This window comes from Peromyscus eremicus, chromosome 12 (genome assembly GCF_949786415.1).
Source record: "Peromyscus eremicus chromosome 12, PerEre_H2_v1, whole genome shotgun sequence".
In the NCBI taxonomy this organism is placed as follows: domain Eukaryota; kingdom Metazoa; phylum Chordata; class Mammalia; order Rodentia; family Cricetidae; genus Peromyscus; species Peromyscus eremicus.
In genome coordinates this window covers 33,831,416-33,855,680 of record NC_081428.1, presented here as the reverse complement: position 1 = coordinate 33,855,680, position 24,265 = coordinate 33,831,416, and positions in this window count along the sequence as shown.

Below are 24,265 nucleotides of genomic sequence, written 5' to 3'. Positions count from 1 at the left end.
CACAGAAGCTTATATTAATTACAAACTGTTTGGCCTATTGCTCAGGCTTATAACTAACTAGCTCTTATGCTTAAATTAACCCATAATTCTTACCTATGTTTAGCCACACGGTTTGGTACCTTTTCTCAGTATAACATTCTTATCTTACTCCTCTGCTTCTGGCTGGCAACTCTGCCTTTCTTCTTCCCAGCCTTCTCCTAGCCTGTCACCCTGCCTGCACTTCCTGCCTTCCTACTGGTGAATCAGCATTTTATTAAACCAGTAGGAGTTAACAAATCTTTACAGTGTACAAGAGCATTTATCTCACAGCATTACCCCTTTTATTCTTTTCAAAACAAAAACCATGAATCTAATCTCCTTTGTTTAGCTATTTTCCTGATCATTATCCATAACAATTTGTAACCAACATTCTAAGTGAAGACAAACATCCATAATCTATTTTTGGAGAATGTGGGAAGAGTTTTCTAGACTACTTCCTGCTGATTGGGGGTGCTGGTAATCGTATGGGGACCTAAAGAAATCTTAGGATTATGGCCAAGTCCTGACTGGAATAGTCTGTGAGGTTGAATCATCACAGCCAGCAACCTTGAATCCTTTCTAAATGCAGAACTCAGAGGAAACTGCAACAGAGGTGCTCTGAAATGTTGGATAATCTGGACCATTCATTCCCATTGGAGGTTTTTCGGGGGGTCTCAGTCAATCAAACCATATTAGCTTGGAAACAATCCACAGGTTCTCATCCTCTATGGAAACAAAAGCAGAACTACTTTTCCAAAGCAACATATCCTTAGATCCAAATTTTGAAGTCAAGGTACCTTTAAAATATATGTTGGTTTAACTTAGCAGCCGCTACAATCAAATGTCTCTCTGCATCTAAAAATCCCAAAGACAACACAATAATATACAGTATCCAGACTCTCTGTGTATTTTCCACCTCTATGTAACTTTTTTTATTACTCTATTTCTTTTTTAAGGACTTTCTCTATCCTTTTTCTTTTCTCTCCCAAGCCTACATATATTTTTAAACATACTGTAACACATTTAAAGGTTGTTTTTTTTCCCACCTGAATCTGTTTTATTGTGTATCTTTAATCCTTATCTGATCAGGAGAGTTTTTACACTGCTAAGCTGGATGGCTAGAATGAAATTGCTGCTTTGGCAGCTGGTTCTGCCCCACCCAGCTTTCCAACATGGTGCAGGTACCAATGAGTCACACTTACCTCCCTAATTCTGTGAAGCAATATTAAGTAGTGTGCAGCTATGTTCTTAAGCCCCTGGCTGTGCTTCCAAGCCCACAGGCAGTGGCAGGGGCTGGGAGAAGCAACATATATTCACAGCATACAGAAAGACCATCCCACAGCAAGAGTCTCACTGGGACTCTTCCTGGACATCCCATTGCTTCCCTGTGTCATGAAGATCTTGCAACCCTGGGTCTGCAGGATCAAACACACCCTCCACACCAGGGTTTCAGGAGCTCATACAAGGTGTGGACATTGGGGTGGGGCAACTCATAACACTAGTTCTGGGCCTGGGTAGTTGCAGGGTTGGTTAGCCCGCCAGCTCTCCCCTGTCTTCACCACCAGGGTGAGCTCTTCAGCATTGTCCTGGCTAGTTCACCCCTTGCAGTGATGAACAAGGGTTGGGGCCAGTTCTCCTGCTTTCACATCCTGAGGGGCAATTCTCCCACACCTACACCCTCAGGGACAGCTCTACTGTGTTGTTTAGGTGAAGTGTATGGGCCACTCTTCCGAGTGCTGCAGCTGTTGAGGGGCAGGAACAGCTCTCCTGATAAAAACATATTTTTTAAAGAGAGAGAGAGAGAGAGACGGGAGAACACTAAAACCAAAATTTAACCTTTATGGAAACCTACTCTCCAATCCCCAATGGGGCTATTTCTAAACTTTCTTATATAAAAAATAAAATAAAATAAAAATATGTGTGTGGTTTACATTTTGTCTCTGGTTAATATTACAAGATCTTGGGAATTTAAGTGAATAAAAAATGGATATTTAAGAAACATATTTTGGGAAGTTCTTTTTAATTGTTACAATGAAAGACCTATTAATTATCCTATAGAATACTTACAGGCTGAAATCACTATGTCTGTGTTCTACAATTTAGCTTTAGCCCATCAATTTCCTCTGTGGGTGCTATAATCAGCCCAAGTTGTCTTCTGGGAATATCTCAGCCTTGCACACAGAATCTCATCAGGAATATCTGTCAGGAATCACATGGCCTATGAGTTGGGCATAAGCTCTGTGTTTAAAGGAAGTTTCTCCTTTACTGCTAATATGTATGACAGAATGGTACAGACAGTGCTTCACCTCCACAAACTATTAGGTCCTTTTAAATACCTGTTCCCATCTTGAATAAACAATCAAGGGTCCCTTTATGAAAAGTGGCTTCATCTACTGTGGGGCGTTTACCCAACCACCCCCACAGTTCCCCAGAGTTTTCTTGAGTGCAAGCAGCAGGAAATATTAGATAGAAGGATTTATTGCGGAGAATATCACGGAGATAAACAGATAGAAAATAAAGGATAGCCTTGAGAGGGCCTGGAACCTATTCCAACAGGCCCTGACTGTCTCTGCCTCAGGGTTTTTATAGAGACGCCAAGGGGTGGAGCAAAAGACCTCCTCCCCCAGCACAGCCAAGTGCAGACCATCCCAGACACCTGCACTCAGGCCCGTGGTCTAATCATCCTCTGTGAGGACCTGCTGGGTAAAGCCACGAGGAACCCGAGAATGGGCTCCCACAATCTACTTTTTTTTAACAACTGTGTTTCCTTTCTCTGTCTTTTTGGGTTTCTATTGCCTTGAGACTCTATGTGGTAACAGTGTCTTGCAAGAGAGGAAACTCTAGATAGGGGGCACCTTGTAATACAAAAGATCCTCTGCATAAATGTCTTATTACAAAGAGGCCTTTGAATCTGGTGAAATGGGGTTTCTGTGGCCATTATCAAAAGAACCAGGTGGCAATTGATTGTTGATGCACATACAGGATTTCTGTACTTGAAATTGTAACCAAGGAACATTGTCTGTTATCCAAAGTTCTTTCCAAATAGTCAAAAGTGGGAAAGAGTGAGGAAAGAAGGGAGACAAGCAGGGTGGAAAAAGCATAGTAAAAAATGCCTTTTGGACATGTAAAATTAGCTTAGTCAGGATCCCCACTACATCCAAGGTTGCACCGGATAATCATAACTCAGTGACATCACTCACTCAAAATAACCAGACACAATCCTAGAACCCCATGACGCCCACTAGACAGTCTATAAGCAGTCTATAAGTCTATAATGCTCTGCTCTGCACATCTGGAGAGACACCACCTTGATCTGCCATGCAGCTGGAGAGTCTCTCCCAGGATCCTGACCCTCAAATCAGAGACTTCTGTTAGAGACTGGACCTGACCTTCAGCTAAGATATGTCACACAGATGAGCAGCCTTGAGGAGATAGGCTAAGGACCACAGTTAGGAATTTAAAGTGTGAACCTAGTGTGATGGCCCTCAGCATAATTAAATAAAATTTTTGTTGTACTAACTACGTGTATCTACCTTCTTGTCTGCGACAAAGGGAGAGAAGGACAAAGGCAGAAAGAAAGAGGAAAAAAGAGAACAGAGGAGCAGAAAAGAGAGAAAGGGAAGGGAGACTGAAAATTACATAAAAATTTATATGCTTCCATTCATCTAGATATTCTAAAATGTATGCCAGACCAAATAAAGACCATGGGATATGTTTCATCATTTTAATCATCACAGGTTTTCTGTTAATTTGAGAAACATAGTCTTTTGTCAGGACTTCATGCAATTTCTTCCTAAACAGTCTGGCCATCTTTATTTTTACAATATTCTAATGTGTTCTCCATGTACCAGTTTGGTTTTTAGAAAAAAAAAAAAAACTTTATTTTACCATTAATCAGCTTAAAACTAGTGGGGATGGATCCTGCTGGGAGGCATATTTGGGTATCTATTAAACCCTCCAATGACTTTCCAATGGCTTTGGATGAAAGACAAAAGGTTTAACAACCCTCATAAGTTTTTATAAAGCACTTAATACTGTGTGTGAAATACAATAAGGGCTCTGTAAAGTGTACCTATCGTTATTATTATACAGGTCAAAATGTCAGGGAGCTGAACTTTGCACATATTTCAATCATACATTAAGAGCAGTTATGGCCTTCATACTCAGAACTCTTGATGATGAAGACATTCACTCTTCCTGATGGCTGAGAAACACATCTCAAAGCTAACTCAGAAACCATCACATTCATTTGCTCACTTGTTTGTAGCACAACTGAATAAACTCAGGACAAGTTAGTCAATGACTTATTTACAGGCCCACTATTAGTTAGAAGAAAAGAAAAGCCTGGAAGCCGATTTCAATTTTTCTGACTTCCAGTCCAGTGTTGCCGATGATCAGCTCACACACTGGGGTCCTGACAGAGCTAACTGTCACTGCATGCCTTTGAAGGACATGCCAGGAAAATTCAGATCCAAAAACGCCCATACCAGGAAGAGGTGAGAAGACGCTTTTGATTGGATCCCGCTGAGTTCCTTAAGTTCATTCCATCAGCTGCATCTGTACTTACTGGAAGGGACTAGGAGGAGATTACCTATGCATGAAGGTTGCTAATATGTGGTATTAAAAATTAATTCCAATTCTGAATAAATTGAACAAGAGGGGAACTTATCAGCCATCTGTTACTGAGTCTTCTGTTGTCCTGGTTACTTACATTTATGCTAATGAAAAAAACCAACCCTCAGGGCCCCACAAATCTCTCATTTCTCTTTCTTCCTTACACATTCTCACTAGAGAGCCTTAAATTATGCTTAGAGGGCTATAAATTCAATTTCAGAGAATAAGTATAAAAAGACCAAGTGAGGGCCTGAGGAAGAAAGGGACCTGGCATCCTTCAAGAAGGTCCTAAGTATCCATGACCTTGGGTTGGGGGAGGGGCAGGTCACCTGTGATTTAGATGAGAAATGAGCTCAGCCTGGCATCCAAGTCCCAGTTTCTTGGAGTTCAATCCTGCTATTAACTAAGTAGTGCTGTGTTAACTCTTCCTCCAGCATGGCATGAGTTTCCTTACTCCTCAACTACCTTCCTCAACTGGTCTGCAAATCTGTGATACGATTCTCACAAGCTACCTGCAGGATGGTTTCAAATTGTCTAAAGCAAAGATAGCTCTCATTTTGTCTTCTCACACACTGCACAGCTAAATCGACTGTTCTCTTCTCACTGTTTATTGACAAGTCGAAGAAAATTTTTATCTTTAAAAGGACAATATTGAGAAGAGTACATTTCCTGTAGTTTCATTTAATAAGTATAAAGGAGAGCTGTGATCAGCAAAGAGGATACATTAGAGATGCATACATTACCAGCCCAAAGAAATATTAATATTTAATACAGAGGCTTGGGCATAAAGGAATGGAAAGCCAAAAATTTTCTTGAACAGTTCACACATCTTATCAAATTACCATATGTTTTATGTTCTTTCAGTAGCATAAAACATGAAAACAACATCCATCATTGCCAATGCCTGCCTCGCTAATGGATCATGGTTTTCCTCAAGCAGTGGGTGAACAAAGGACGGTCCTGAGGTGAGCTTGCTGGTGTCTTCTTGAACATCTCCTCTGGCAGAACACTTCAAAGAGAAGCATTCTGGGTGTGCACTTATAACATTCGTCTAGAAATGAACACCATCCAAACACACGAGGATCAGGGCAAAACAAGTTCATTTTCATCTGGCACATTGGTGAAAGTGACACTCTGAAGGAATCTTCTTCCACAAAGATTCAACAATATGCTTGATAAGGACTATAAAGACTTAATTAATCTTTACTAGAAAGTTTCTATCCCTACTCTCGCTGAATTCTCTCTGAAGTAATTTGTAACCATTCTCGTGAAATATCACACTGAGAAGAAGTATGCAAGTCACATATCTAGAGTATGATGAGCAGAAACAAACAAACACCCATATACCTTCTAACCAAGTCAGGACATGGAATACTGAAGACACTGTTGACTTCCGGATTAGTTTCCTTTTGAACACATCCTTCTCCCCCAACAGCATTAACACTACCATGAACATGAAAAAAATAAAAATAAAAGCAATGATGTGTGTGGCTGTTCTCTGTATATATGTCTATGCATCACATGTGTCCCTGGTGCCTGCAGTAGCCAGAAGAGGGCAATGGCTCCTCTAGGATCAAAGCTACAGATGAGCTGACATGTAGGTGCTGGGACCCCAACCTAGGTCCTCTGGAAGAGCAACTGCTCTTTATCACTGAGCCATCACTCCAGCTCCAAGGACAAATATTCTAAAATGGAAGGTTAGAAAAGGGGCGAAAAAAAAGTCTCTGCCTAAAAGATACATAGAAATGTGAGAATCCCACAGAAAAGAGAATTGTCCCCCAATACTAAGTAAGAACAGTTTTTTATATCAGAAAGCTAACTTTCATTTCTATTTATCCTTCTTTGTGTTTTTAAGATATTTATGAGATATACTCATGAATTTACAAAATTACTGAAATGTCTACTTATGAAAGTATATTTAAAAACATGAATTAATAGAAGCATAATTTTTCTAAAAAGTCCACATTTTATGGTTTAAAAATACTGCAGAATAAATTTTTTTGTTTTCATTTGTTAATTGAAATCTAGTTTTAAGAAAGCAAAATTCTCTACAAACTGTTTTCTGTGCTAAAATTCTTAAGAACAACTCTAATTCTATGTTCTTTTCTCTAACCATATTAAGTCATATTTTATCTCATGAAAGGCATCTGTAAATGCATTAGTGGTTAGCATCTGGAATTAAAGTGAGTCACTGTACACAGGAAGAAAATATGAAATCTCAGTCTCTATTAAAATCCACTCCCAGTACCCAGTGACTAAATCTAAATGTCATCATGATTACAAGATGATGATCTTGACTCTAGCTTCCCTTTACTTCAAGTCCTTCTGAGTCCCAACATCAGAGCAGTTATTCTTTGAAACACTACAGTAAGCCATAGATTTGTTGTTCAAGCACTTAAAAATTCAGCAAGTGCTGCAGACTTGGTGCATGTAGTCAGTGTTGTTTTGCCAAGAGCCATTTTTTAAACCTTCACCATCTGTATTAAACATATCTTTTTTACAATTCATAATTAGATACATTAATGGAAATGAAAGGATTTCCCACCCAGGGCTAGCCAATTCCTAGACATAGCTAGGAATTTGATCCTAGCTTTTGAGCCAAAGAGTATATTCCACAACTCCTTTCTTCATCTAGATTTTCTTCTCTAGAACACTATCTACACAAGCTAGGGCTAGATTCCAGATAAGTGGGGGTCTTATTCTCCATATCCTACCAAGTTTTGAAACTGTTCTATTCTAAACAGATTTACTCTGCTACCCCAGTCCTTCTTACGGAAACCAAATAAAGGCTGTTGCCCACATCCACATTCTCTGCTTCCTGGCTGACTCTGGTGTTCCTCCTTGTGGCACCTCATGGCATGTTATGTCTCCTGGCTCTAGAAGACTGTATAAAATTTAAAAACAAACAAACAAACAAAAACAAAAAACAAACAAAAAAAACACCTTTGTGACACTCAGTTCTATGTCTTATAGCTCCTGGCTTTTAAAAAAATTCTGAGTACCTCTAAAATAATCCATGCTCTTCTTATGACCATAACTACAGCTATGTCTTACTGATACAAACATTCTTAGAGTCATCATGAGTTTTCTCTGAGTTACATGTGGAAATGCATGTCTGTAATCCCAGGACTAGACTGACAAAGGAGCCTAGTTATAGGTCACCCTATCTGGACACCCCTTGGCATAGGGGGTGAGAAGGTGCAGCATCAACAACACAGACACTGAGAGTCAGGTGTGAAGCAAGCAGTGGAATTGTTTATTGTGGATATGGGGCGAACCTATATACCCCCTCCTGATTTCCTAGTGGCAGATGGAGACTCTCGGAGCTGTGCTGTCTCTTTCTTTTTGGCCCCCAGCATTCTGATGCGTTGTACTACCAATCACCAGGTACAGTGGCAGACTCCAAGTTAGCACAGCGGGAAGTAGCTAGCACACATGCCTATGCAAACTGCCTGGAACAGGGCAGCTGCAGTTTTATCAGGCTAGCTGGCTGCGCTGCTCCTATAAGGAGGAAGGCTCCAAGCTGGAGCTCTGGCATAGCAAGACCTGCAAGATTCTCTCTCAAAAACAATAAAAAAAAAGTTTCCCTGCTCCTACTTATTTTCTCATACTGTTTAGAAATAATGAAAGTAAAGATAACACACATTTTTACTATGCTTTATAAACAAGAAAAATGATATCAAAGGCCAAATTAGCTTAGATCTTTTCTAGATAACTCAGTGGCTGGCAGTTCAAAAAAGAATTACTTTGAGTATAATTATGCAAAATGGACTTCAAAGAGTCTAAATGAAGTTTTAAATTGAGTTTTTGGGGATAAAAATGTCTGTGATTCATACAGCCCTTTCCTCCATCCTCTATGTGTCCCATTGCACGTGTCTTGATGACAAACACCATATGAGTCTCTTACAGGTGTAAAGCTCATATGTTAAACTCCAAAGTGATTTTCTATACAAGAGTTCTCTTTAAAAATAAATTTTTCTGGAAAATAAATTTTTTCCATAAAATATATTGTGATCACAGTTTCCCCTCCTTTATCTCCTCCCAGATCCTCCTTAACTCCCCACCCATCTAATACTCTCTCTTTAGAAAATAAACAGGAAAATAAGAAACAAACCAGATTAAACAAAACAAAGAAATAAGCATAAAAAAGAAAACAAAGAAGAATGAGAAACACATAAGCACTCAAAGACACACACAAACATATGCCCACACACAAAACCCATAAAAACACAAAATTGGAAGCCATAATATGTAAGCAAAAGACCAATGAGATTTAAAAAAAAAAAATCCCAAACAAAGAATTACGAGACAAAAAGAAAATCCAAGAATAATATTGAGTTCATTCTGTGTTGGCCATCCACTGCTGAGCATGGGGCCTGACCAAGAGTTCTTGAGGGAAAGACAGCAACAGCTTACTTTGGTGTGAAGCTTGCAGAGGTGAGAGAGGGTCAGACCTTAGAAAAATGCATATGAGCATCTATCACTGTCAGTTAGACTTGAAGAGCTCACCTCCAAACAAAAGACCCTGCAATATTCAGCATGTAAGGGGATGCTTTATCATAAAGAATCTTGAGAGTGTATCACAACTTGAATGACCTTATCACTTTTGCTGACATTTCTTGAGGATGATATTGACTAAGAGTTTCAACAAAGCCAAATTCTGTACTGAGACCTTGGGAGGAAATGCAGCAACCGTGAGTAAGTAACTAAGATAAAGATGAAAGAAGAAAATCAGTGACATAAGAGAGTGTGCTGGCCGTAGTTATAGATCAGTTACAGGAAGAATAAAAGTCACCATCAAAGGTGAGATACCTGGTTTCTACTGTGTATTCCTCCCAGTCTCTCACAGGACTAATCAGATGCCTTAGCTATCATACTTTCCCTGGTACTGTGATAAAAGCTATTCCAAAGACAGAGTTTATGCTTGCTCAGAGTTTAGGTTATAGCCCATCATGTCCAGAAAGTCAGGTCAACAGTAGCTTGAATCAGCTGCTCACATCACATCCAAAATCAGGAAGCAGTAAGGGATGAATTCACGCTGGTGCTTGGCTAGCATTCCTCTTTATTATGCAAGTCTAGGACTCAATCCAGGGAACAGTACCACCCACAGTGGATGCATCTTCCAACCTCCATTAACATGATCAAGATAGTTCCCCTGGGGATGCCCAGCAACTAGTCTATAACCTAGATAATCCCTCACACTGATTCCTGGAGGCTTAGATCATCTGTTGCTCCAGTGCTTGTCAAGTTGAGAGTTAACACTAGCCAGTCAGAGAGTGCAATTTGTATCCCCCAAAATCCAAAGCATCCAAGATGGTCCAGGAGAAAATAAGTAAAAGATCTCTTGAATGTGCAAGCCCTTTGAGAAGTATCAAACAAAGAAAGCATGCTTTTCCAGACATGGACATGGGCTTCTAGTGTGACCACAGTGAGGAGCCCCCTCACAGAATCCTATCATTACAATACACAGTAAGACAGAGACATGGATGCAGAAGCTGGAAAAGATGCACTCGCTACATTTAACCAAATCTGAGAGTCCACTTTCGAATCCTGTCTGAGAGGCAAAACAAGACAAATTGGGGTAGAGCAGGAGGGCAGTCAGGCGCCAGCTGAGTCACACAGGAAAATGACTAAGAACGCCGTGGAGACAATAACTGTCTCTCCAATGTGAGATCAGAGACCTCAGGAGAATAAATTGAGTTTGCGGGAAAAAAAAAAAAAAGGCCAGTAACTGGCTCAAAAATAAGAGTCCCCAAGCCTGCAGCTCAGTCTCCCAGCTGAAGGCTCCAGTGCTTTCAGCTGCTGGGTGCCCTGAAACAACTGAGCAGCAGAGAGGGAAATGGATGCTCTGAGCAGCAGATAGCCCGTGGTACAGCAAAATAAAATGTTACCACTGCATTTAACTTGCCTTTCCTAGCAAGCCAGGCTACTGTTTGCTCTGCATAAAATAAGGCATGACTTTGAATTTCTATGACCTGCACAAACAATACTGAGGATTGATGGAATTCAAACTCAGTATTCAAAGAGTTCAGAACCTTAAAAAAATGACAATCTTGAATATGAAAAAGAGCTCGGCACCATTGTAGAGAAATCTCCTGTGCGGCAGAGGAAGACTGGGAAAAAGTATCCTGAGGGCAACCCCTACCCCTGGATGGAGGCTTCATCTTGTTAACAACCAAATGAATTGAAAGGGAAAAAGCTTAAACCAAAAAAGGGTTGCCTGGTACTCAAAAGGAACAGCCTGGGACAATGTTCCTGCAGCGCCGGCCCATCCAGAAGCTAATATACCCTTGGCCTCAAGGAGGCAGGCTAAATCTCAAGTTATCAGCGGCATTTTGCAGTTTTCTAAGCATTTTCCTTGTAGTGCTGGTTTTCAAGGCCAGAAAGGTGCAGTATTGATGGGGTCATGAAGAGCAACTGAGGTCAGGCAACATGTGGCATTGGGATATAAGGTTGGAATCCTTTTGGAGCATCTGAGAGGTGATTGTCTAAAAGCTGTGAAAGTTGCATCAGAGACTAGGGGATAGTGGAGATGACAGGATCTTGGGATGTCTCTGCCAAGGAGAGCTGCAGGTGTGGAATAGAGCCAGCCTAAGACAGAAGATGTGTGCGTTCCAGGTAGCAAATCAAACAAACAAACAACAATAAAACTCAGAGCGTGGCTGTCTTAGTTTCTTTTCAGGCTGCTGTGGTAAAACATCCCAACAAAGCAAACCTCAGGAAGGAAAGGCTTATCATAGCTTACAGTTCAAGGTACAGTCCATCATGATGGGGAAGTCAAGGCGACAAGGACTTGAAGAAGCTGGTCACATCATGTGCACATAGAGAGGACAATGGATGAACCCATGATGCTCAGTTCATTTCCCCGATTGCTGCAGCCCAGGAGCCCACTCAGGAAACAGTACTACCCACAACAGGTGGTCTCCCCACACTCAGCTTCTGCTGTGCTGGCACCTAGGAAATATTCTTTTAGGACTGTAACCTCTTTAGATTAGACTTTCCTTCCTTCAAATTCGTTTGGTTCTTCACAAGATGGAACCTCCTTCCAAGGGACAGGCTTTGCCCTCTGGATACTTTTCCTAGTTCCCCAGTGCGGCACATACTCAAGATAATCTCCTCCAAGCATGCTTAGAAGGGACCACCCCCAGACGATTCCGGCTTTTGTCAAGGTGACAATTAACATATTCATCACAATGAACTGTAGCGGCTTGTTCAGCACTGGTCTTGATACCATCTTTCCCTGACATTTCCTCTTCAAACAAATCAGTCTCCTTCAAACATAATAGCTCCGGGGACACAGGCAGAATGCATCCAGATTCTTGGCCAAAATATCACAAGAATGGTCCCCATCTCAGTTCCTGGGAGTCCTTATTCTTCCTGGAAACCTCATAAATTGGATCTCGACTGTCTGTGCTTCTCTCAACCTTCTTATCTTCCATGATCCCACAAGATAGACCCATTATGCTCTACCTCCAGTGCTCAATGACTTTCCTAGCCCAAATTTCCAAATATAACCATGCCAAACCCATTTCCACCTGTGTAAAATGAGTTCATCAGTGGTACCCATATCCAGAAGTTTGATGTTGCAATCACATGAGAAAATACATGTTAAAGGTTTGATGCTTGGCACCTAGTAATAGAAGTTGTTTGGAACACTTATTCATCTATCTATAGGACATTTATTACAAGATAATGACTCTGTGAGAAAATTGCATTACTACTACAACCTATACTTTTCAGTTGTTTTGAGTATGGAACAACATGTTAAAAAGCAGGACTTAATATGGCACTTCATGGCCATGTTAAAAAAAAATGTTCACATCTGTTTAGAATCTACATGGCAAAGATGATTAAAAAAAAAAAACAAAACAACAACAACAACACCTTTCCTCCCTGAGGAATGGAGCTCATAGCAACTGAAAGTCCTATGCAAACTACCAAGGGAGAGGAGCAATTAAAAGTCCTACCCTGCAGGAGAGCTCACAAGACACAATAACCAGCACATTGAGATGTATCTAAGGGTGCAATACTGGCACTTCTATTGCAGAGATAATCAACCGCTCCCTAATTAAAACACCGTCAGTAGGAGGGAATCTGTGCCTAATACTGTAAATCTAGCCATCTACCTGTTCCCGCTGAGGTCATCAACCTAGAGGAGAACCTAATATTGCCACATTCCAAATCCAGTATAGTTCAAATTGCATACTAAACACTTATCCTTATATGCACAGAAAAGTCTAGCTATCACTCCTCATTGAAGAAGCTTCATTTGCGGCAGATATTGACCATCACAGAAATCCACAAGCAGTCAAAATGCAGAAAACAACTGATTGTGGGTTGTCTAGACTCAGTATGTATGTATGTATGTATATATATGTATATATATATGTATATATATATATGTATGTATGTATGTATACACCAGCACCTATTACTAAAACAATCCCTACACCTAAGGCTCGGGGAACATCACAAAAGAGAGTACTAGAACATATACTACCAAATAGTGTTTTCCACATATGACAGAGACTTGCACGCATGAAACTTTAACACCATGATCACAAAAAAAGACCTGAATAATGACATCATTGGTTGACCTGCCAGTGTAGATGGGGGGAATACTGCAAGGTCACACTCTCAGATGAAGAGCTCCAGGCAATTACAAGACCCCTGAAAGGCTATCGAAACACAAGTCATCATCCCTAAACAAACAAGCAACACCAAATAGACTCAACAGGCTGTATTTGAATACATAAAGAACAAGCCAAATAAATCATACAAAAAGTGTATGTGAACTATCAAAGATTTATACGTAGCAACACTGGTATGCTGGTTTAAAATTTGGATGGCATTGCTTTATTGTTTACCAGTTGCTACTGTACAGATACACTCCCACCATGGTGGTTACAACCTACAGATGATGTGTAAATGGAGAGCTGCAAAGTGATGCCCACACTCCTTCAGTTTCCAAAGCATCCATGTCAGAATTTAATAGTCACCATAAAGAACTGATTGAATTCGAAAACAAAAACATTAGAACATCAAGAAGCTATGAATGGAAATAGCCTGGATTAAATACCGAGTAATCACAGAGTAGAATCAATCAGATTAAAGCACAGGATACATTTTAGGAAAAAATAAGTTTGCAAAGGTGTATTCAAAGTTTCCAGTAATTTTAGATCAAGAAGACTAAACGGTCGCTTGGCAAGAAATGAAGACTCATCAAAATATTTGAACAGTTTACCTCATAATGGTAACTGTTTAAGAGGAATGATTCAGGTTTTATGTTCTGTAAGCATCAGAAAGACTAGAGTGAATTTCTGTGAAGATGAGGTACGCCTGGTCTACAGCGGAGGCGATGAAGATGAAAAGGCAGGAAAGCTCGAAACAAAACCTTTGATGGGATCTGAATGCTTCTCAGATCTGAAGGACAGATAATAACAACAAAGAGACCTGAATAACCCTAACTTTCACATCCGGGCTTAAAGTAAAATGATCATCTCATTGGACAACTTATGAGAAACGAGCAAATCCTATTCCTAGGGAAGCCAATCGCTCCACTTCAGACAGGCCCATTGTCAAAACCATGCTGCCCAATCCTTTTCCCTGTCCTTTGGAACTCCATAGGCTACAACAGATCCCCAACCACCTGCACATACACAGCCCATCATCGTTTTCAAAGCTCAAACCCGACCTCAGAACTCTCTCCAACTCAATGAAAGAGCAGAAACCTTAAGTTGGTTTTCTTGTTAAAATAATCTTACCACCTTTTCTCCCTCTTACTCCCCTTACTGCTCACTTTTCCCCTACCCTTACTCTAAGTATGTGTAATGGATATATGTACCATGTGTGTGAATGTATGTATGTGTGTATCATGGTGCATAGTTGCTACACTGCACATGTGGAGATGGGAGGACAACCTTGGGTTGGCTCTTCACCTTCCACCTTTGCTTGAGGCAGGGAATCTTAGTTGTTTGCTGTTCTGAGTACCAGGCTAGCTAGTTCAGAAGTTTCTAGGTATTTTCTTTTTTCTGGCTCACACCTTGCAGTACAAGCACAGGAAATACGGATATACAACTTCAGCCCGCCTTTTACATGGATTCTGGGGAATCAAGCTAGGGTCCTTACATAGCAAGGGTGTCACCGACTGATTCAACTCCCCAGAACACCATCCTTCTATTTTAGTAAATGTTTTTACTTTTAAATTTTTCTTTCCCCAGACGTGCATGGTCATACACAACTATAATAACCCTAGCACCCAGGAGACTGAGTCAAGAGTAACACAAGATCAAGATTACACCCTAGATTACATAGCAAGGCTTTATCTCAAAACAATTCCTATTCCATGGTACACTGCTATACTAAAATAATATGACTTGGAATGTCTCACTTTAGATGTACTGGTGTATTTATCATCCTAGCCAGGCTCTTAAAACCTCCTGTGAGATAAAGGACGGTAGGTATAATTAACCTCATTCTGTAAGTGGAGAGCCAATGCATGAGATAATTAATATAATCAAGTAACTAATTTAGAGACAGTCAGTAATTCAGGATTTTCTTCTCAATATCCTACCCAATGGAAAAAAATGCTTCAACCCATAGTCTCTTTACAAAATTTATTCTTGTTGCATATGGAAACTTTAATAGCCTCTTCAAGCAATATAACGTAAAAATCTAAACTAGAATTAGGGAGAAATACCTCCTAATCAAAATCCCATCGCCTTTTCCCAAATTTGATGTGTTTTCTAGGATTGTCTATAACAACTAGAAAGTGAAGACACTAAACAAAATTCTAAGTGAAGAAAACCCTGCTGTCTTTTGATCTTGTGTGCTATAATTAACCACTCAAATAGTACAAGTCAGAAACTAAGAACTTAAATTTCAGTATCATTCTTATACTGTAAATAAACAGCTTATCATTTTTAGGATACATTGTAAGCATCAGGATTTATTGAAAGGCAAACAATAGGAAATAGAAATGGAGAGAATGCTAGGCAGCTTTGGGTCCAGAAAGTGCTTACCCTAAGTATCTCACACTGCAGTCTCCTCACGTCTCGGATCCTTAGCAAAAGGCATGCAATCAAGCCTCCATTCGGAGCTGAATGCTCCTAACTTATTAATTCTAACAGACAAGATAAGGGGCAAGAAAACCTCTGAAGCATGTAAATTCCATTGTTTCAATGTATAAGTGGTTTTTAACCCTGAAGGGTAGCTCACCAACCATTGAGGAGCTCTTGAATGCTGAAGGATGTTCTTCAGCTCCTCCTTTTGAATCCAACCTAATTATTCTGTATATGAACAACTATTACTGAAAACAGCAGTTTTATAACTGAGATCAGCCATTCCTGATATTGGGAAGCAGCTCATTGAGAAACAATCGTTCTACAAGGTCAGAAACAACACAGACAAGAGCACACTGAACCCAGACTCACTAAGAATATTGCACACGTTGGAATGAGGTTAACTAGAGCCACCTCCACTTAGCTCATAGAGTTTGAGGACAATGAATTAAACAATGAAGACTCCACCATAATCTGTAGATTTTCCAATTATGTGTTTTCCAAATAACTAACGTAAAAATACACCTTGATATCTTCAAACTATTCTCCTACTAGACAGAAGTTTGAATACTTTTAAAAATTTGGACCCAGAACTTAAATCTTAGAGTTGACAGAGCATCATATATATTGACTATATTTAGCAAAGCATGAAATATGGAGAAGGTGTGCTTACTAATTTTATGTCAACTTGTTACAAGCTAGATTCATCAGAAAGGAGAGAACCTCAATTGAGAAAATGCCTCCATAAGATCAGGCTGTAGGGTATTTTCTTAATTTGTGGTGGATATGGGACCTCTTTGTGAATGGGGTCATCCCTGGGCACCTGAGTTCTATAAGAAAGCAGGCTGAGCAAGCCAGAGGAAGCAAGCCAGTAAGCAGCACCCCTCCATGGCCTCTGCATCAGCTTCTGCTTACAAGTTCCTGCTTTTTAAGTTCTTGTCCTGACTTTCTCCAGTGATGAACAATGATTTAGAAATATAAGCCAAATAAACCCTTTTCTCCCCAATTTGCTTTTGGTCATGGTGTTTCATCACAGCAAGAGTAACCCTAATTATTGGGGGAATTAGTATTAGGATTCCTCAAATGTGGCTCTCCCAAAAAATGTGAATATAGCCAATCACACTGTTAGTACTGGGCAATGAGTCCCAGATGACATCGTGGATAATTAGGGGAGAGAGTTGGGGAGTAATTAAAAGTAATTGATATCTCACCATCCTTGCAGAGTGTTGCTTCTGCTATTCTTTGATCTCTTCAAAGTAGTATCAGTAAGTAACTCTGAGTTGCAGAAGTCTATCCAAGCCCTTTATTTCCAACCATGACATTCACAAATATAGTTCTAAGGGCTTCTCAGTATCTCCAAGATCCTATTATTAATAACAGATGAGAGGTTTCAGAGTCCATGGTGGCTTCTCTGGTCTTTGTGCTTCTCCCCTAAGTAATGACCATTAAAACTCTGAGTAGAAACACATGAACTCTTTGCTGTCTGTTTTTCTAGATTCTAGCTTTCTGATTCTCAAAAACATAAGCTTTCAGGTTCTCAAAAAAAAATAGTACTGGCTATATGCTCTGGAATTTTTTTAAATGGTTCAGGGTGTGGATTCTGTGTTGATTTGTAAGGATCACTATGATGAGTAGTCTAGAAACTGCAAGTAAGTGGATCTAGCCTTTAGGAAACAGACAAACTAAAAGCCAACCAACCAAACCAACCAAACAAACAAAAAACAGGATGAATTGGTTACCAAATGTGAATGGAAAGGATAATGTGTTTCTTCTGTTTTTGTTTTTTTTTTCTTCTTCCTCTTTGGGTTTTGTTGTTGTGATTTTTTGGCTTTTTTGTTGCTTGTTTGCCTGGAGAGAGAGAGAGAGAGAGAGAGAGAGAATAGAATTGGATGGATGGAGAGGTAGGAAGGATCTGGGAGGTGTTTGGAGGAACTGTGATCATAACATATTGTTTGAAAGAAATTTATTGTCAACAAATTTATATGTAATAGAAGTCAAGACTCTGTTACAGTATGCTGGAAGACCCTCTATGTCAATAGTTGTTCCTGAATGCTGCTATAGATCTGGTGATCTCAGCTCTCTGAGAGAGCCACCTTCCTCCTTCACAGCATCCCTTAAATTGAGGCACAATGAAGAAAGGCATGTTGTCGATCACATACTCGCTTTTGTTCTTTGAACTTGAGGATCCCTGCTTCCCATATGCCTTGCCTCTTCCTGCTGCACACTGTCTTCCCACTCCCCCTCCTCCTCTTCCTCTGTCACCTCCTGTTCCCTCCCCTGCTTCTTCTGTTTTCAATTTAGGGATGTTAAATGTCTTAGTTGTAAAAGAATATGCATCATGGTGAGGGTTAATGAGATCATGATAACGATAGAAGTTTTTCAACAATAGAAGCCTAGTACAGGCTCCTCTATGTGAGTGTCTACCTATGACTGTGATGTATTATGGGAAATAATAATGCTCACAGTCATGTATAAGGAGACCAGAAAGGAATGGAGAGTAGATGATAGAAAGTACTAATGAAATTATGAAGTATGCCTCAGGACAAGAACTCTAACTGTCCTTCATGGGACTTGATAAACACTGCTATCCACGTATCATAATGAACAAACAGACTGGCACATTCAAGAAGCTCCTATAACTGTTTTCACAAAGTGGTATAAGTGTCTGACTGCCTCTGAAGTTTTTTTAAATAGATCACTGTGACAGTACACATTCTACTCAGGAATGAGTGAGAATGTAGATAAATGAGAGCACTTTTACAGCCTCAAGGGACTATACAGATGACAGTCAAGTTTACAAAGTCATCAGGCTCAAAACTAGTGTCCCTTCTACAAGTTATCTTTGTGAACTGGTGACTTCTGACAGGTACAGTCATACCTGTACAAACACAAGACTCACAGAAACAAAGCTTCCAGGGCAGACATGACTGATTTCCTCTTGTGGTCCTTAGCACAAGATCAGTAGACATAGAAAATGAGAAAGCCAAGGTGGTGATGATTGTCTTTTCAGTTCCGGGGCCACATAAGACAAAGGCACATTCTAGGGCATTGTGGAAAGCCCCAGGGCTGTGGGACCAGGCAGAAAAAGTGAGAATGAGAATCAGTCGGTTTTTAAATTGCACTCTCTCTTCTCCCAAACTGTGGTGGACTACAAGTTAAATTCACAGTAGCTCCTATTTAAAATCTTCATAATTTTGTATTTTCTTATACTGCCCATCTCCTAGCCAGCTCTGCCCTTCCTCAGTACAACTTCATGCACACATCTTTGGGTCACTCAGCATTCTGTCATCTGCGTTCCATGGCGCCAGGCAGCACATTCTGAAGGCCATCAGTGTGTCCTGCAGGACATTCACATTCTGTCCCCAACATTTAATGCTTTCATGAGCTCTGGTTTGTTCTTCTCTAATTCTAATTTCTTTTCAAAGTGCTGAGGTGGGTGCAAACAGATTTCTGTTTTGCGGTAATGGTGGGCTAGGATTTTCAGAACAGCGTTCTCACAGACAACAAATGAAAATTTCTCATTTGTTTCCCATTTCCTCAGGATCACTGGCTTTGCTTGCCTTGTGCAGACATCTTGAACATCGGTCCACCTCTCATACTTTATCCATTGCTATTGTTGTTGGTATCATTGTTGTTGCCTCAGATGGGAGAAACCTTTGATTTCAATGTGTCTCTTCCCAAATTCAAGTGATAATACCACTACGATAATATAGGGAGATGATGAGGACATGAGGGCTGTCTTCTTCTTCGGAGGATTAAGCCTCTTTTTATTGAGGGTTCACCTCTGGCTAGCTTGCTCACCTGCTCTTTCTCTCTACTCCCTTGTGGGGGAACAACTAGAAGATCCTCACCAGACATCAGATGTCAGCAGCTTGATCTTGGACTTCCTAACCTCCAGAATTCAAAAAAATACATTTGAATTATATTCTCTTGTATTTCATTGTCACAACACTAGACTAAGACAGAGAGTGGATTGGGTCTCTGTTTTTCCACCTAGATTTGAAGCAGAAATTGTCTTCATGATACGAGAAACCCATGGTAATCATTCCAGGCTTGTTTCCATAGCATCCTCAACATGCTTTCAATTTCAAGTGAAATAATTTTTAATAAATAAAATGAATATGTCTCAGGGCAGGAGCTCTAACTATCATACCTTGGAACCTGATTAATATATATGTATATTCCATGTATTATCATGAACACACTGGTACATTTATTCATTTCTTATGATGATGTAGGAACACCCAGCTGGAAAAGATGCATAGGGGTAGGCTTGGGGGCATGGAATTTCTCTCCACTGGGTGGGTGTTCCACACTCCTGATGTCTTGATGTGCTCACTTACCTGGGAGTTCCTGTTGGTTTTATCTTGCTTTGTTCCCAAGGAGAGCCAAAAGATGCAAACATTCAAAGATAAATACAGAATGCAAAAAAAAAAATCTTTTCCCATACAATAAGAAAACTGAAGGTAATGCGGAAGGACTGAATTAAATACACTTGAGTCATAAACGTGGTTATAAAACTAATTGGTCTCCTGGTTTAAACTCTGTCCTGGGTTTTTTCATTTTTTTTTCTGGTCAATAAGTACACAAAAATAAACTTAACAGTAAAACTGTAAAATTCAACAGGAAGCTCCACCACTTCATAATGGGTATTCTAACTCTATGGAAGTTTATTAAGATGCATAGACTTTGGGTCTAACTAATTTCAGTGATGTCCAGTGATCTAACTAATAACAGTGGTGGTTTCTTTTGTAAGTTCTTTATAATAAAAGAAAAATAAAAAAAAATCTATGTTCTGATCAATTTCTCAGAGCGTCTCATACCAGTAGCGGGAACAGTAGTGGAGATAGCCTATGAATGTGACAAATGCTGTAAACTATATCAAAATCTCTGTGGTGGTAGAAGAATGAGCGCCTTCTTTAACTTCAGGGTCTCAGGTCATAAAGATTCAAGAGAAGAGGTTATGGTCAAGCAGCTACTAAATCCTGAACTGGAGTTTGGATAGAATGTCAGGGTAGAGAGTCAGAAGGTGCATACAGCACAAAGAGGGGGTTTAGGCAGTGATAAAGTCAGCTCTGTGAAGTACGAAGCACACATGAGAGAGTGCCCAGAGTGAAGTTCTTAACTATGCCCCCAAGTCACATCTTTAAGTACTTTATAAACCAGTCTCTATAGTTTGGACTTAGATGCATGTTTAGTAGGAATGTGACATGATGAGACTTTTTACTTACAAGATAGGCCAGAAAGCAGTGTGAGTCATGAATGAAAGGTGGCATTGCCATTATACCCAGTGCGATTACTGACTAGCTACTGAAGAGTTAGGGCAAGAGTCTCATGATCTAGCTTATACTGGAAGTATAGACAGAGAGTAAAGGCTGAAGGGACACAGAGCAGAGGCCTAAGGCATACACATTAGAAATAGAGCCTTGTGGAGAGGGAAGGGATAACGAGGGTGTGTTTAAGTTTCTCTGCTTCAGGAACAAAGTAGTCGGAGATGCATTCCACCAAAGCACAAAGTTAGCCCACCTGTCAATCATTCAACCACCTTCCATCTGACAGCGGCAGATCCTCGGCTGCCTCCTGACACCTCACGAACCCATAAGTCAGCTGCAGTCAGTATGTTGTACCTCCTTTGCTCCTTCTCTCTTGCCTGGGCTCCCACTCACCCACGTATGTTGCTAAGAAGCAGCTGCGAACAGCTTTGCCATCATCCCGAGTACGTACCTTTTCAAGGACAGTACCGAGGGTCCTGAATGAGCCTAAGCCTCTACATTCCAAACTCCTCACAGGTACGACACGCCATGGGAGAAAACCTGCTAGAATTTCTCTCCCATCACAACACATGCTGTGTGGATGTGCAAGTTTTTATCTGTCTTACTGCAGTAACTTCTATATCTACAGTGAAGAGTCTTCCCTTATTCAATGTTAGTCAGGTTCCTGAATCTTCTCCTAGGGCTGTGTGGATACTTCCTTATAATCTTCTGCAACTAGGAAATTCCTGCTGAGCTACTTCATTATAGTAATTAATAATAATAATAATAATAATAATAATAATAATAAAAACAATATCTTGATAACAGAGCACCCTCTATATCTGATAAAAAATTCCTCAGTCTCCAGGCATGGCAACACCCTGGCCAACCCTCGATGGGAATACTGTAAGGTCAGTTCAACTAGAATCCCCAAGCCTTGAAGTCTCTGTTCAGTTCTTTTTTTAAAAATGTATTTATTTATTATGTATATAGTATTCTGCCTACACACCAGAAGAGGGCACCAGATCAAATTACAGGTGGTTATGAGCCACCATGTGGTTGCTGGGAATTGAACTTAGGACCTTGGGAAGAGTAGCCAGTGCTCTTAACCTCTGAGCCATCTCTCCAGTCCCCTCTGCTTAGTTCTGTTTCCTTTGTCTCTCCTGCTCTTTTGCTCCCTGGCTCTCCTTGTCCCTGCTATACTCAGAAGAGTCCAGTTCCACCCCAAGACCCCTCGTTTCCTATTGCAATAATAATAATGATTGCCAAAGCTGTGGAGGACTGCTGCTCACTGACTTTCTCTCCATGGCTTGCTCAGCCTGCTTTCTTATAGCACCCAGGACCACCAGCCCAGGGATGGCTCTGCCCACAGTGACTGGGCTTCCCACATCCATTGTCAATCAAGAAAATACACACCAGCCTTGCCCAAAGGCCAATATTGAGAGGGCATTTTATCAATTGAGATTCCCTTTTCCAAAATGATTCTAGGTTGTGCCAGATTGGCATGAAACTAGCCAGCACAGAACCCATTGGTAAGCCCTCCTTCCAAAATACTCTCATTGTCCACCTTTGAACCCAGGGATCAGGAAGAGCACATTGTATGTGGCCCTGGAGTAGTAAAATGCAGAGGCAGTGACTGGATTCTGGGCATATAGCCTTCTGCCTTGTGGTGTTGAAGAAGGTATCTAGCCACTTCTGCATTTGTGTGGCTGTAAAACAGTTATAAATATGCACTTGGCACCATTGCCTTCCCAACTCAGTCACTGATGACTTAAAAAAATATGGAATATGTATAGTGTAGTAAGCAATTTTGGATATCTGGACTGCATTAGTGGAAAAAAAACAGCCCCAAATCCCAACATCATTGAGTCGTTGAGTTAAGAAACTGTGATAGATAATAAACAATAACTATAGTAAATATGTACTTGGTATGAAATGTTAGAAGAAATCAATAATACACACACATAAATGTGAGGTAAAGAAAGGGAATTAGAATTAGTACCCACTGGAGGAAGAGATTTCAATTATAAATAGGACATCCAGGGCTAGCCTCATTGGGAAAGTAACATTCTGAGAAAAATTTTAAAAAGTGGGAATTAACAGTGTGGAAATTCGAGGAAGCTTCGCCTCAGTCAGAAATGTGAAGGCCAGTGTATCATTTGCATGAAAATGTGTCACAGAGAGATCTTGCCTTTCATGTTGAAACTTGAAGACTAAAGAAGGTTTTGAGCAAAACACAACATGTCTGTGCTCATGTGGGCACGCAGAGAAGAGACTACAAGGGATCTGGCAAAGGTAAGAAAGCAGGAATCCACTGGCGCAGTCCTGGTGGGAAAACGCTGGTGGACATATAAGAAAGATGATAAAGTACAAAGTAAGTAGGCTGCAGCAATGAACGTGCTTTCTCACTGAGTGGCTGAAAGAAGCGGATCTTCCTACAGTTTTTCCCTGAGCCACCAGAAGGGCCAAGTTGCCTTTTTTGGGAATGGAGAAGATGAAAGAGGCAATGAGTGTCACGTTTATAAACTTGCATAGGGAAATATTCTGTGTTGTGAATTAGACGGCCTTGACTGTAAGATCTGAGAAAACCTTTGTCACATAGCCTTTTAGAATTCGAGAAGTAATTTCACACATATAATTAATTCCACTTGTTTTGTCTTACATAGCCATCTCTTTATAAGAGGTAAACAATATTGCTATTGCCTGTGTTAAAGAAGTGATGTCTAGGGCTCAGAAATGCTATGAGACCCACCTAAAGCCTGCATGTATTTAGAATGGATTATACACTAAAATATTTGGTATTTTATCGCATTATATGACGTATTTTGGAAAGTATATAACTTCCTGAGAAAATGACAATCTCTTCAGTAAATGGCATTTGGGGGATCCACATATAGAAGAATAAATGTATACCCTTATCCCATAATATATACACAATTAACCCAGATGGATTGAAAACTTGTATGCAAGACCCCAACTTGGTGGACTATTAGAAGAAAATATGGGGAAATAGCCCCACTGAACTGGATATGATAAGCACAGATAACAAAGTGGAGTTAGATCAACGAGAGCTCATTGGTTAAACAGCACATGCAGGTGGCCAGGCAAAACCTGAACCTGAACTTGAAGCTCAGCCAGGGCCACCAGTGTATCCACTGTCCTAGTTACAGAGCTCTGAGCTCTCTCTGTGTTCAGAGAGCAGTAGCTCCTGCTTCTGTGCTGCTCACAAGTACCTTCGCCTTGAATTGGTTATCGCAAAATCTTGCATTATCTACCTGAAAATTGCCTGAGATATTTTTGGCACAAATTTAAAAATTTCAT